This window comes from Anser anser, assembly GCF_964211835.1.
Source record: "Anser anser genome assembly, chromosome: 9".
In the NCBI taxonomy this organism is placed as follows: domain Eukaryota; kingdom Metazoa; phylum Chordata; class Aves; order Anseriformes; family Anatidae; genus Anser; species Anser anser.
Genome location: NC_139729.1, coordinates 22,118,140 through 22,130,916, shown reverse-complemented (window position 1 = coordinate 22,130,916; position 12,777 = coordinate 22,118,140). Strand labels below are relative to the sequence as shown.

At 40.3% G+C, this 12,777-nt stretch overlaps 1 protein-coding gene across 12 annotated transcripts in view; it reads right to left on the bottom strand.

Moving 5' to 3' along the window:
• The window catches only part of LOC310904394 (uncharacterized protein), a 113,683-nt gene that overhangs the window by 4,153 nt on the left and 96,753 nt on the right, over positions 1–12,777 (bottom strand). For all 12 annotated transcript variants that reach the window (XR_014588276.1, XR_014588277.1, XR_014588278.1 and 9 more), the window contains one exon: positions 8,752–8,913. The gene's annotated coding sequence lies outside the window, so the exon portion shown is untranslated. The remainder of the gene's footprint in view (positions 1–8,751; positions 8,914–12,777) is intronic.

Below are 12,777 nucleotides of genomic sequence, written 5' to 3'. Positions count from 1 at the left end.
AAATAAAAAACTTTCTTTACAAAGAATAGCACCAACTGAAATAAGTCAGAACTACGAAAGACAAAGCCAGTATTGGGATACTTTGGTTTCATTCATACTGAAGTTTGTTGTGTTGGAAGAGCTATATGGGCCCCATGTATATAAGTTAATACTGCAGTAGATCACCATTGCCATCTCCTGGTAAATAAACCATATAACTGTATTCTGGAGCTTTTTCTAAACAGCCATATATTGTACAACTGTACAGAGATTACACCATAAATAGGCAATAAAGGATTTAGGGTATTTATTGTGAGACTATCATTGCATTTTTATTCTTTGCTCACATAAGACCTTTATAAAGAACTGCATTACAGCTGATAAATAGCGGCATTTGTTCCAATGCACTCCTTACACTGGGAAGAAATACTGCCAGTTATGACTCTGTAAATTAAGGTGAGATGATGGGTATTGTTGTGATTGAAACAAATACCAGTGCTGTTTAAGAAAAACCCACCATAACCAAAACAAATGCACACTCAGAGAGAAGGCATTAGTTTCCCGTGTATTGTGATGAGAGACAAATACGGGACTGTGCTACAGTAGTCAGCCAAGACAATGTCAAGCAGTGTTAAGCCATACCATGAAGTGACAGTAGGGATAGCAGCAGTGACAACCAGAAGCTGTCATTTCACTTCCTGGTATGTTTAAATATTTTATTTTCTTGCCATTTTCATTGCCCTTCCCATTGTCATTTCCCATTCTGCTCCCCCCCACCCTCTCTCATCTATGCTCCCTTTTGTCTTTCTGCAGCTACCTGAAACCTCCTGATAAATAATATATCTCCTCTCCTGCTTGGAGGGGCCAGCAGTGGGCTGATCCTGAAGCCAGCATCAGCAATCCCCAGCAGAAGTGCAGGTGTGTCACACCAAGGGCTGTAACTCCTCACCTTGCTGGGCAATCGCTCACGGTCACGTGAGGAAGGAGAATGAGATGTGTCTACAACTCATTACCCCTCGGACCAGAGTGCAGCTTTCAATGCGATGCTAAGCCTTGATAAATCATCCTTTCAATCAAATCAGTAAACAGAGAGAAATGCTATCTAACTGGCAATAAATTTCAGGCAAGTTCAGCAGGGAATGACAGATTAGTCGAATGCTTGTGCCTTGCTTTGTTTGTATACTGCGGTGCTTCTCTCTGCAACAAAGAAAGTGAGCTCCTGTATTTGCAGCTGCGTACGCACTGTCAGTACTGCCCATTAATATGACACGGAACAACCCTTTTAACAAGTTTTTGCTTTTTCCCCTAGAAGCAGAAGAAATGTTTGTAACATTCTGGCAGAAGCTAGAGCTGATGGGTTTCTGACAACACTGAACTTTGTGAAGCCAGAGTTGCATCACGAAGAGCATCTACCTCAGCGTGGCCTTTGCAGTGGTGACAATTCGGCGTGTTTCCCTCAGCCACACACCCAAGACTGCAGTAGATGGGGTCAATTGCAAACACTGAACACGAGGATGATAAATGTGGGCAAGTGCAACGGTATTTTAAAGCTGCCGCAGTTTCAGAAAGAGTGAAGATTTACTGAAGCTCAGAAACAGCTGTGAAAAGTTGCAGGGTGTAGACGCTGGCTGAAAAAGAGAGCTTGGAATGAGAGTGTGAACAGAGCCTTGAGAGACTATGAGAAGGGTTTTTTTTTCCTCATCAATTTCATACCCTCACAAGGGGACACAGACTTAGTCTTGGAATTACAAAGGCATTTAGAAACCAAAGTCTCTGGCAGGTTACACTTAATGATCATAACAGCTATTAAGGCCAAGAGGGACTGGAAAACACAGGCTGAATTATTAGATCACCCCAGGGGATCTGGAATCAACACAGAGTGCTAATGGTATCCCCAGTCATTGTTATTAGATTTTGCCTAGAAACTTTTCCCTGAAGCACCACTGCAATTATATATTTATTAAATTATTTTTATTTGCTTTGGCTGTTCTCCACTTTTCATAAACATGCATGCTTCCTATTGAAAAGAATAAAGTTGTCTTGGGGAGGAAATGGGCATAACATCACAGGTCTAAGGATAGAACTAGTGGCTTCCTTTGGAAATGGCAAGGAAAAATATAATATTAGAGGAAAGGAGAAGACAGACACAAACTAGAAACTGAGATATATTATCATTTATACATCTGCAGCTGAAAAGAAATCAAGGACCTGCTCATTCTAAGGGGCTGAGAAGAATATGTGTGTCTCAACGAAACCTGAGCTTAAAACACTCTAGGAAAGAAATGGGAAATGCAATTCCCATCATTTCACCTGTGATAAAGTACCATGTTTCCACAAAATGTGACAGAATGTGCGCCTGTTGCCTCCCATGCCCGTGCAGGATTGAAAGATGAAAGCTCCAGTGCGGTGTAGGTCTGGTCCCACATGACTATTTTGGTAGCCAAGGTTGCTCTAAAACATTTGACAGATCTGGAACATCCCAATGCCTTTGACCAGTAGCAGGTGCAATACTACACATATCAGTGTGGCAGCTGACTGGAATGAATTACTAAACCATTTCAGGCAGTGAAATACAGGATGAATTAAGGAAACAATAGCCACAGAAAGTGTTTTTTACAGTTACATGTGGTCTTCCATGGCACAGAGCTAAATCCCACTAGATTTGCCATGTCCATGGAGCCATTCACTCCTCCATGAGCACCTTTCTAAGAAAAATCATTTTACATTATCAAACCAGGCAGCAATACAGTGCTATCATGGGCTGGCAAACTTGGAACTCAAAAAATGGAAGTTCAGTGGCACCAAGCATCAAATGCATGCAGGACAACAGTAATGAACGCTGCAGTTAATTGCTGCTGGTGCTGCTTCATGCACTTCCTGATCCCCGCTTACTTGACAGCACCTGCACTGCTGAATAATGCTTGTCTGTTTTCTGCACATGCTGGGACCAGTACAAGGGAATTGACTTAAGGCAGATTCAAGTTGCTATCGTTTTTACTTCTTCCAGTAATAAATTTCCTGTCAAGGAGGAAATAAACCTTGACTATTCTCTTATATTTACGTTGCCTACTTCCTTCCAGGGAACAGTTTGACTTGGCGTGCTAGAGTCATTAACAGCAGCTTGACCATCACCAGTCCCTACAAATCATCCAACAATAAAACTTAAAGCATGGTGATTCTGAGAGGCACTAAGTTTGCAGTGTCATGAGAAGAAATGCAGATATCCTAAGCTCTTTAGGGAATATACATATATACACGCACATATATATGAGAAAGCGAGTGTGCACCTTCCGTCTACGCTAATAACCACATTCTATTTCCAAGGCTATCCATGCATCAAGAAAGGAGAGAAACCTCCCTGATCTTTTCTTAATGGTTTTAAGCTCTAAAAATCAGAAGGTGGAAAATAACTCTAAGCAAGTTCTTTGCACAATATAAGTGAGGGTTGCAAGACTGACCTCCCCCTTTCCCTTGAGACTGCATTTTCAGTAATTGTGCTTAAAATATATTCCTGAAAGAAAAGGAGGAGGCAGAAAGGGAGGGAACAGGGATCTAATAATATTTCAAAGACTTCCTGAAACGCAGATCATTGCTGGCTGTCCATCTTATCTTCCTACTCCACATTTTTGAAGATTGGGAGTTTACTATTATGCACTGCATATTTTCCTTTGCATGCATAGGTGGGAAGACAAAGATTCAAGCCTTTGCATTCCAAAAGAAGGACATTTTAATATAGTCTTTGGGACAGATAAGTCAGAGGTACGTTTAAGAAATGCAGAAAAATATGTCTTCACAGAACTGACTGTACTGTCTAACAAGACCTATACAGCAGGATTATACTCTATGGCTTACAAGAGTATTGATCTGTGTGTACTCCTCAGTGGTGTTACATTCATTTTAACATTGATCTCCGTTTCATTATGCCAGTGCATCATGCACTCTCAGTGTCATCTAAGTGCCACTCTAAAATCTGAGTGTCTTCTGTGCTGTCGAGATGTACAAATGCATTGTGCAGCTTGCAATTCAAAACATCAATTCCAAAAGCCTGTTTATTCACGCATGCATCACCCTTTTAAAATAATACCAAGGCCCTACCTTGGTAGATCCCTCCAAAGCAAGGTAAATATATAGTGAAGAAGACATTGGTAAGTGCTTTTTCTTTGAGGATTTTTTTTTACTCTATGCATTGTTTGTGTTACCTTTCAAAGAAGCTTGAAAATACCATTTCTTTCCCTAACGGCTTCTTTCTATTCCATTTGGAAAACATTGATTTTGCTCCCCCCTGTGATTCTTATGCAGCACAAGTAAACATGGCTCTGTTTAATATATGTCCAAGTCTGTGCAGTGCCATCAAATTCACTATAGCTCTGGGAGAGAAACCAGCCCCTTTGTTGGTTTCTAGTATTGCTACAACACAATGCAAAATATCACAGTTCCTGCATGTCCAGAGAGGTTACTGGTTTTGTGGATTTGCTCATGCATGCTTTATTCTTCAAAGCACATGGCTGGGCACCAAGGCCTCATAAATTCTGTTGTCAGCTTTAATAACATGCTGTTGTTCAGTTGCAGTACAGTTATAGAGATGCAAGAATACATGGACCAAAAGCTAATTGCACAAACCATTGTGCAAATATACAAGAAAAAAGGTAGCCATTATACCTAATGTGTTAACAAAATGATACACACAATGCTGGGCTTATCACCTAAACCTCTGCTCCATATCTTCTTACTGTTCTATTGCTGTAAGTTAGATATGAGCCTGTTGTCATCAGACTTATAAATATGAGGACAAAAGCCCTTAAAAACCTGCAGCAGCTCCCTGCAGGGATTGTCTCCTTCCCTGCTGAGCATGTCTTCAAGATCATGTGCAGACTTGCTAGTTCCCACTGCATTCTGTAATTCTGGGCAAAAGATAACTGATCTTGCACCTAATTATGCCTTCCTGTGGAGCTAGTGCAGGGCATCTCAACATTCATGCCTCAGCCCTTCCACAATAATCACCCTCGACTTCACTGTGTGATGTACTTGTGTGTCCTATCCTTCACATCTTTGAAACAGGGATAATATTTACCCAGTCTAGTGGAGGAAAATGGTTAGTTTTACTCTCCCCTATGTGTTGTAAGAGATGTGAACAAACTGGAAAAAACACCTATTATTTTACTTTTCCCAATTCCCAAGATTATTCTCTATAAATTCCCTCATTCTGCCTTCATACAGCTCCTCCTTTTTCTTGTCAGTATTTCCACAGTCAACCTATGCTCTTATAGCCATTTTTCTACTTTGAAAACAGTAATGCCATATTTTATTGCTGCCAATCCGAGCCTCAGCACTTCAGACATTGCACCACGGACCCTGATCCAATGTTTAAAGATGGGAATCTTTCCAAGGACATCCTTAGGCACTGGCACTAGATCAGACACTATATGTAAGGACGGATTTCTCATATCCTTAGGTTAACTTCTGAAAGAAAAAGGCTCTATCCAGCAGGAGAGTTACTTACCAAGCTAATATTTTATGCATTGAGCTCCAGAGTGTCACAAGATGATTTTAAGTATCTCAGCAGTCAGAGTCATTCCACATAACGAGTTACCTCTGTTAAATTGTTACCTCACTTACAGCTGAAGCGACTAATCGGGAAAAGAACAAAAAAATACTGTTTATGCACTGCTGTACCACAATGCACTACTGTTCACATCTCAGATTCTTTTTCTTACAAAGATTAGATCTCAAAAAACACCAGAGTACTTTTACTTGCTTTCACTGCCCTTTTTTAATTGCATACAATAGGAGCTGACAGACTAACACTCTGGGAGACATCATTTTCACTGAACCTGCATATAAAAGATTCAGTAGCTGTGTAAATGTAAATATGTAATTTATAGAAGGGGCTCCATCTCTTTTAAAGTATGGACATGTAACAGTGTTCTTGTTACAGCATCAACAAAAAAATATCATTTCAGCTTCAGCAGTTACTACTGTGGCCATTAGCTGACCACAGGATACATGGTCCTGAGCAAAAACAACATTCTGGCCAGTTCAAAACCACTGCTTGTTAATGCATGTTCAAAGGATACATTCGGTATTTCCTTATTAATTTTGAAAATGTGTGTAAGGCCATCCCACAAAGGGATTGGGGCTTGCAGTAGTTTGCATGTTCTGCATTCAGCTACTGAAGCTGTTAAAGCCAGCCCTATGCCAATCACCTTGGTTGTCTCTCCTGGATAGCAGAGCATCCTTTTCTCTATGTTGTGTCATAATGATGGTGGAATTGAGGAGGAGGAGGAGGAGAAAGGGGATGTCATTTCACAAATGATTCAGCTACAGTCATACTTCTCTTCCTACTTATTTCACTGAGTATCTGACAATCAAGAAAGGTGCAATTATCTAAAGTAAAGAAACTGCTATATTAACAGAAATAGTCTTTTACCACAGAGATTAAACATGGAATTTCAAGGGCTCATTCATCAACACGTTGCTTACATGTTACAGGTAATCTCTGAAAATCAGTACAGTTATACTACTGGGAAAAGACAGTGATTAATGGGATCCTGCCTCTGAAGGACATATTTCAGGTGAAAAGAAACGAAAGTAGAATAGACAAGTGGCAAAAGCCAACGAGAAAATCTCTTAATTGCAGTCATTGTGAACTAATTCACAGATGGGTTATAGGAATGCACAAGCTGCAGAAAAATTTTCTGGGATTTTATGCTCTTTTAGTTTGTGACTACAGTGAAGAAACGGCCAGTCTACAGGGTTGCCATAGCAATGTAAACAGTTATTTAAAATGCATTCCTAATGCTGGGGAAAATTGCACAGCCAAGGCTCCAAGCAACAGCGTATTGTGCAAATAGGTCCTTCCATTCCCTCCACACTGAAACTTTTAGGAAGTTTTGCTGAAGAAATGTAACTGCCTCTCCTTCCTCAGCCTACAGCTTGTCTTTGTCTGTGTCTCAACTTTCAACACCCCTTTCAATTTGCAATCTGCCTTCATTTCACTTTTACTACCACTTGTCATCCAACTCAATCCATGGATGTCTTATTTCCCCGACTCCACTGTTCTCTTCCAGTTTCAGAACTCAGCAGAGCTGCCTGAAGAACTGGGGATTCTTCCACATCCATTGGACACTGGAGAAACTTACGCAGGTTCTGCATTTATGGCCGTCATAAAGAACTTCAGTATGTAAGTGCAGCTATGAAGTTAAGGTGCATATGTCCACAAAGACTTCTCATAAAACTACTCGTGAAGCATGTCAGTGAAACTAACAATGAAGCTTTACCAAGAGGGTTGCTAGGCCTCATTACGGTGAACTTCTCTATTACATTCACAGCCCCCAGAACTGTGACACCAGAATGACTTTGAAAATGTAATTTATTAGCAGTTACCATAATAATAACTTTTGGTCAAGAATGACTAATTGTACAGAATTGCCTTGATGGACACGGTGCTCTCTTGCACATTCAGAATCAATGGCTAGCACGATTAAACCTCAGCCCTGTGTTTGGAGATGTGTCACTCAACTGTAACAGACAGCCAAGTAACATTAATTTACTAATTACCTAATCTTCCACTCCAGCATTCAGTCAAATAAACTCCTGACAGAAAGAAGGTACATGCAGATGAAAGGAGAGAAATAGGAAGTGGAGAGGGAGAGACAGAATAAACTGTGAAGCTTTCAGCATTTCCAAAGTGCCCTTCCACAATGGCACCACCACTAACGCCTGCTCTTCCCCCTGCCCCATTCCAAGCTGTTGCATTCCAGCTAGATGACATTTTTGTACATCCAAAAAATTCAGTTAGATGGAAGTATTTCAAGTTGCAGGAGATTATACTATGTCCATTCTGTATGAAAAGTTTCTTCAACAGATGGAGAGAGATAGTCAGATGATCCCAAAAGGAAAACAGTGCTGCAGAGGAATGCAGAACAATCCCAGAGCTGCTGGCACCAGCAGCAGAGGGAAAGCTCTTCCCATGAGATCAGGAGTCTCTGGTCTTCCCTTACATGGGTATAAACCAGAAGAAACTCAAGTCAAATGATTGGAGTTTCCTAGGTATAAGATTGATTACATAAAGGGAACATTTATTCCCATGATAACTGTTCCCCGTCCTTTGGTTTATCACCCCTCCTCTCTCCCTCTTGGAATGGTGCAGCATAGCTCAAAATTTGGATGTGTGCTGAGGCAGCCCATCTGGGAGCCTGTGCACTGCACACCCACACACAGCATGTTCAGAGCAGCAGGTGCTGAGAACATCTCTTACTTCCAGTGCTGCAGGAAGCAGAGCTGGTTTGCAGAAGGAATTAAAACCAAAGCAAAGAACATCATTACAGCCGTGCCCACTGCTCCTGCTATTTTTAATGTGGTGTTGGCATTTTCATTATAAGCTCTTATTTCCAGGTTTTATAACTCAATCATAAAAAATTGCTGAGGGCTAAATATTGGCAAGCGGCTCTGCTTGCCAAAAATGAAGTATTTCCACAGTGTAGAGAGAGGAATGGAGTCTCTAACTCTGCTTATTTCAGTGGGAAAGTGATTCTGACATGAACGAGGCTATACCAACAAGCAGCCTTTGCCAGAAACTTTGCTTGATATGCCAGAAGCCCCATAGCCACACGCTAAAGCCTCAGGCACAGCCCACAGGTCCTCAGTCCAGAAACAATCAAACCACAACATTTTTCCTCAACCTTCAGGTATGATTTGCTTTTTGCCTTAGATCTATTTAGAACAAAATAAATAAATAAATGAATAATGTTATACTCTAGAGGCACTACTCACCACAGACCTCCAGCTGTTTAATTGCCCTCATAAGAACCAGAGCCCAAGGTGGCAACCAGGAGAAGTGGCACGGGCTCTGCCTCCAAGTTCTCCTGGGCCAGCTCTCTGCAGTGCAGGCGACCTGGATGGACCACAGTGCAGATCTGGGACCTGAGATGCTGCCTGTGAACAGAAAGATGAAAAATGAGAAGCATTACTAAAGTGATACATGCTCTCAAGTGAATAGCTGCAGCTTCGTTACAAAGTTAGAGACAAACGGAATGGCCTCCACTTTTTTTTTTTTCACAAGATAGTAGCTGTAAAAATCAGCTGGCAAATGTTACCATACATATACAAATATTTTTTAAGAACCCAGCACTGTGACCTTACTGTGACCTTATCACTCTACTGTGATAAAAAATGAAAAATGGGAAAATAATACCTAGTAGAAATAACAGGAAGACAGAACTAGAGAATACCATCACCTCACAGCCATTCCTGCTCTTGTCTTACAGCTCAGTGATCTCATCTGCATGAATGGCTCTCATCAAATTAACGGCTTTATGACAGAACTATGCTATTTTAGACACGATATTTTATATGATGTTTTTTAACATAAAATTAGAATTTCTTGAAAATCAACAAAACCTGAGCATTTACTAAGACGAATATCATTTAGTAAAAAAAAAAAAAAAAAAAAAGCAAGCTATATTTCATTCTAGGGTCTGCATCTTTAAAGATCTAACTGGTGTATACATGTCTTTGTTGTGTGATGCAGCGGTTACCATGGAAATTTATATTTTTTTAAAGTTTAGTGAAGACGATGCAGTCAAAAACATAAATAGCCTGAGTCCCTGGCACAGTAAATTGTACAATGGCATTCTAGAATAAATTTACATGGCTTTTTTTTTTTTTCTGTAAGCAGATATTCGACACTAATAATTCTTTGTGAACAAAAATACTTTAATTTTCTTAAGATAGCAATTTTAACTTTTAACTGTACATGCTCCTGGATGATATTAAATTATATAGCCCTTCATGTGCTCATCATCTCTGGTTCCTGAAAGACAGTGCAAGATCCAAGCTGCACCATATGGGAGAGTTTCCTGAAGTATTGCTTGTGTTAAAAGTGTTTGTTTGTTCGTTGTTTGTTTAAAGTTTTGCAGGAATATCACCAAAGAGATTTACACCGTGAGGTTTTTTAACGGTTTATATAACAGAATCAGAAATTGAGTTTGGAGTAAGTGTGAGTTGTAGGCCTTCTGAGAACTCATACATATATGCTAGCCTGGAAGCCAGAAAATTCATCTGTGTCTTGATTAGAAAAAGAAAATAATATTTTTAAAGTTGAAAGCTTTTTGTTTTGTTTTGCTTTGTTTTTTGCCATAAGTGCTTGATAACATAGAAGTGCCTGTAGAGGGCCTGACCAAAGCTGCAGATAATGCAATATCTTGTCTCCAACAATGGGCAAAACAAGACAGCCAAGAAAGAGACAAGAACAGGGCAGACATTGATGAAATACTTCACGTATGTGTTCCCCCAGCCTAAAGCCCGTTGCATTTCACAGACATCCTGGGACTGACAGTTTCTAGTCTGTTTGGGAACCTCACTGGATTTATTTCCATAAGCTTATCCTTCAAGCCCAGTAACCTTTCAGTTTCCTCAGCATCCCAGGGCAAGAAGTCAGAGCTGAGCTACAAGGCTGAGTTGCGTCAACAGTAGTCATCACAATATCATAACAAATATAATGTTGCTTTGATGCAAGGTTAAATGACTAATTTTGCTAATGATACAGTGCATGGAAGTAACGTATGATATATGGTCAAAAATGGATTTAAAATGCTTGAGCAAGATGAACAGAGTAGGTTAGTAAGAGGGCCTATTTAGCTGAGTGGGTTTTGGAGTTACTTCTCGAGGGTAACAGCCATTGTATCTTGCAAGCAAGTTCTTGAAGAAACCAGCAACACAGCTATCAACAAAGCTAACAAGCTGAAGCTCCTCTTTCTCTAGCACTCCTGCTCTGTCATGGACAGAGATCACTACTTGGAATTTTGCAGTGAAAGAACATCATCTCATGCCTTGGTTTCCCTTCTACTGGGCAAACATGGGTTCTCTCCACAGCAATTTTAAACTCATTAGGATGAATCTGGCAAAGCAACAAGTTTTTAATTGGCCAATAAAAGTAATAAAAGTCTCATTCCTGGAGAAATTTCTAATAGTGATACCATTCTGGCATCCCAACCTATGTTTTCATCTGATACACCTTGGTGTAGATCTGTTGGTAAAAAGAGACTATCCTTGTAAGTACCACTTGAAGACCTGACTACTTCCAAACTCACAATAGGAGTATGTTTAATAATTAATTTGAAAGATCTTTCAAGATTAAATAGTTGAATTTCTATGCAAGCCATGCGAAATACTGGAATATAATTTATTTATTTTTTTCCTGTCTTCTTAAAGTCTTTCACCCTGACTGGTATGCAAGAGAATTTTTTAAAGAAATGGACCTGCAAAGAAAAACTCACTGTCCTGTATTTTATGATCAGAATAACGCATTCCTTCCAACTGTCCTTATTAATTTATAAACAGCTATGATCCTAGGTTGTTCTGGTCATTCAGATTTATGAGCAGAATAAAATTACTCTCAATTGAGAAAAAAAAAAATATCTCTGCTCCAAAGATTCATAACCAGTGATAAGTGTTCACTGGACTATAATTATGTCTTTCTATTTTTCCTATGCTGTTCCAGTGTTTTACTATTTTTTTTTAATATCAGCATTTTAATTAAGCTTTAATCTTCACAGCACCAAACTAAATTAAAAGTATCTTTATAGTGTTGCTTTGGTAACTAGCAGAAGGGGGAAAATTACCTTATCTGTTTGTTCACCATGTTGCAACTGTAAACATCTCAGCTGTGGTCTTTAATCTGCACATTTTCACTTAAAAAAATAAAAAGATGCGTCACACCGAAACCAGTTATCACTGCTGGAACCACAAAGTGCCCACAGTCCTCTAGCGGGATCTCACTGTGCTAGTCACTGACACACATACAGTTGGGAACTCTGCTCCAAGAGATTTAAATACCAGCTAATTAGGCAAGACACGAAAGAGGCAGACATAGGTGGAGCAGCAGTATCCTTCACAGAAAGTCCCCACCTTTTCACCCTCTAGTTCCTTCAGCAAGGAGTCTGCAAGACAGCAAAAGTTATACATAAACTTCATATGAGGCTCCCAGTTTCTTGCACGTAACAGGTGTACCTTTAAAACGTACTTGTCATATGACTGTCATGTCATTGTCCCAGTTAACATCTAGGTAAAATACTAAACAACAGGTGGAACTGTCCAAGATTAGCAGCTAAAAAAATCCTGATATCCTCCTGATACTGAAAAGACTGTACGACTCAACCAATGAGTTGTGGAACAGGTAAGAGGAAGAGGAAGAAAGTTATTAGACCTTTCTTTTAGGATGAGATATCATTCATCAAAACAACAGTAAGTTCTCATCACCTTCAGACAGAAAAAAGAAATACTTCATAAGATCAATTAAAAAAAATTAATAACCCCACAGATACTGGCTACAGCAGCCAGACCATATAGTTTAACCTGAGTTTCTGCTACCTCTTTGGGAACAGCCCTCTAAACTGAGAGCAGTGAAGAGCCATGCCATTAGACTGAAAGGCTGAAGCAACGTGCATATCAGCATCATCTGAAGACACAGCAGGAAATCTCACATCTGCACAGATAAACTTTTCCAGCCGTAGGACATAAAACAGCGCACACCCCTTCTCCCTACCTCTGCTGCTTATGGTAATCCGTCCTAGGCAAAATCCTTTCCTCCAGTACTCATTTGCACTGAATCGCACCTCTTGAGCCCAGCAGTGTTGCAGGGAGCACAGACTGCATGCAAAGCGACACGCAAAAGCCTCGCACCTGCACGGCTGGCTCCCAGCCGCCTCTGCTGCCTGCGTGGGGCTCCGAGGCCCCGCTGCCTGGCTTCTCGGGGAGGCAGCTGCTCTGCCAAGGGCAAGGCTGTCAAGGTGTCTGTGA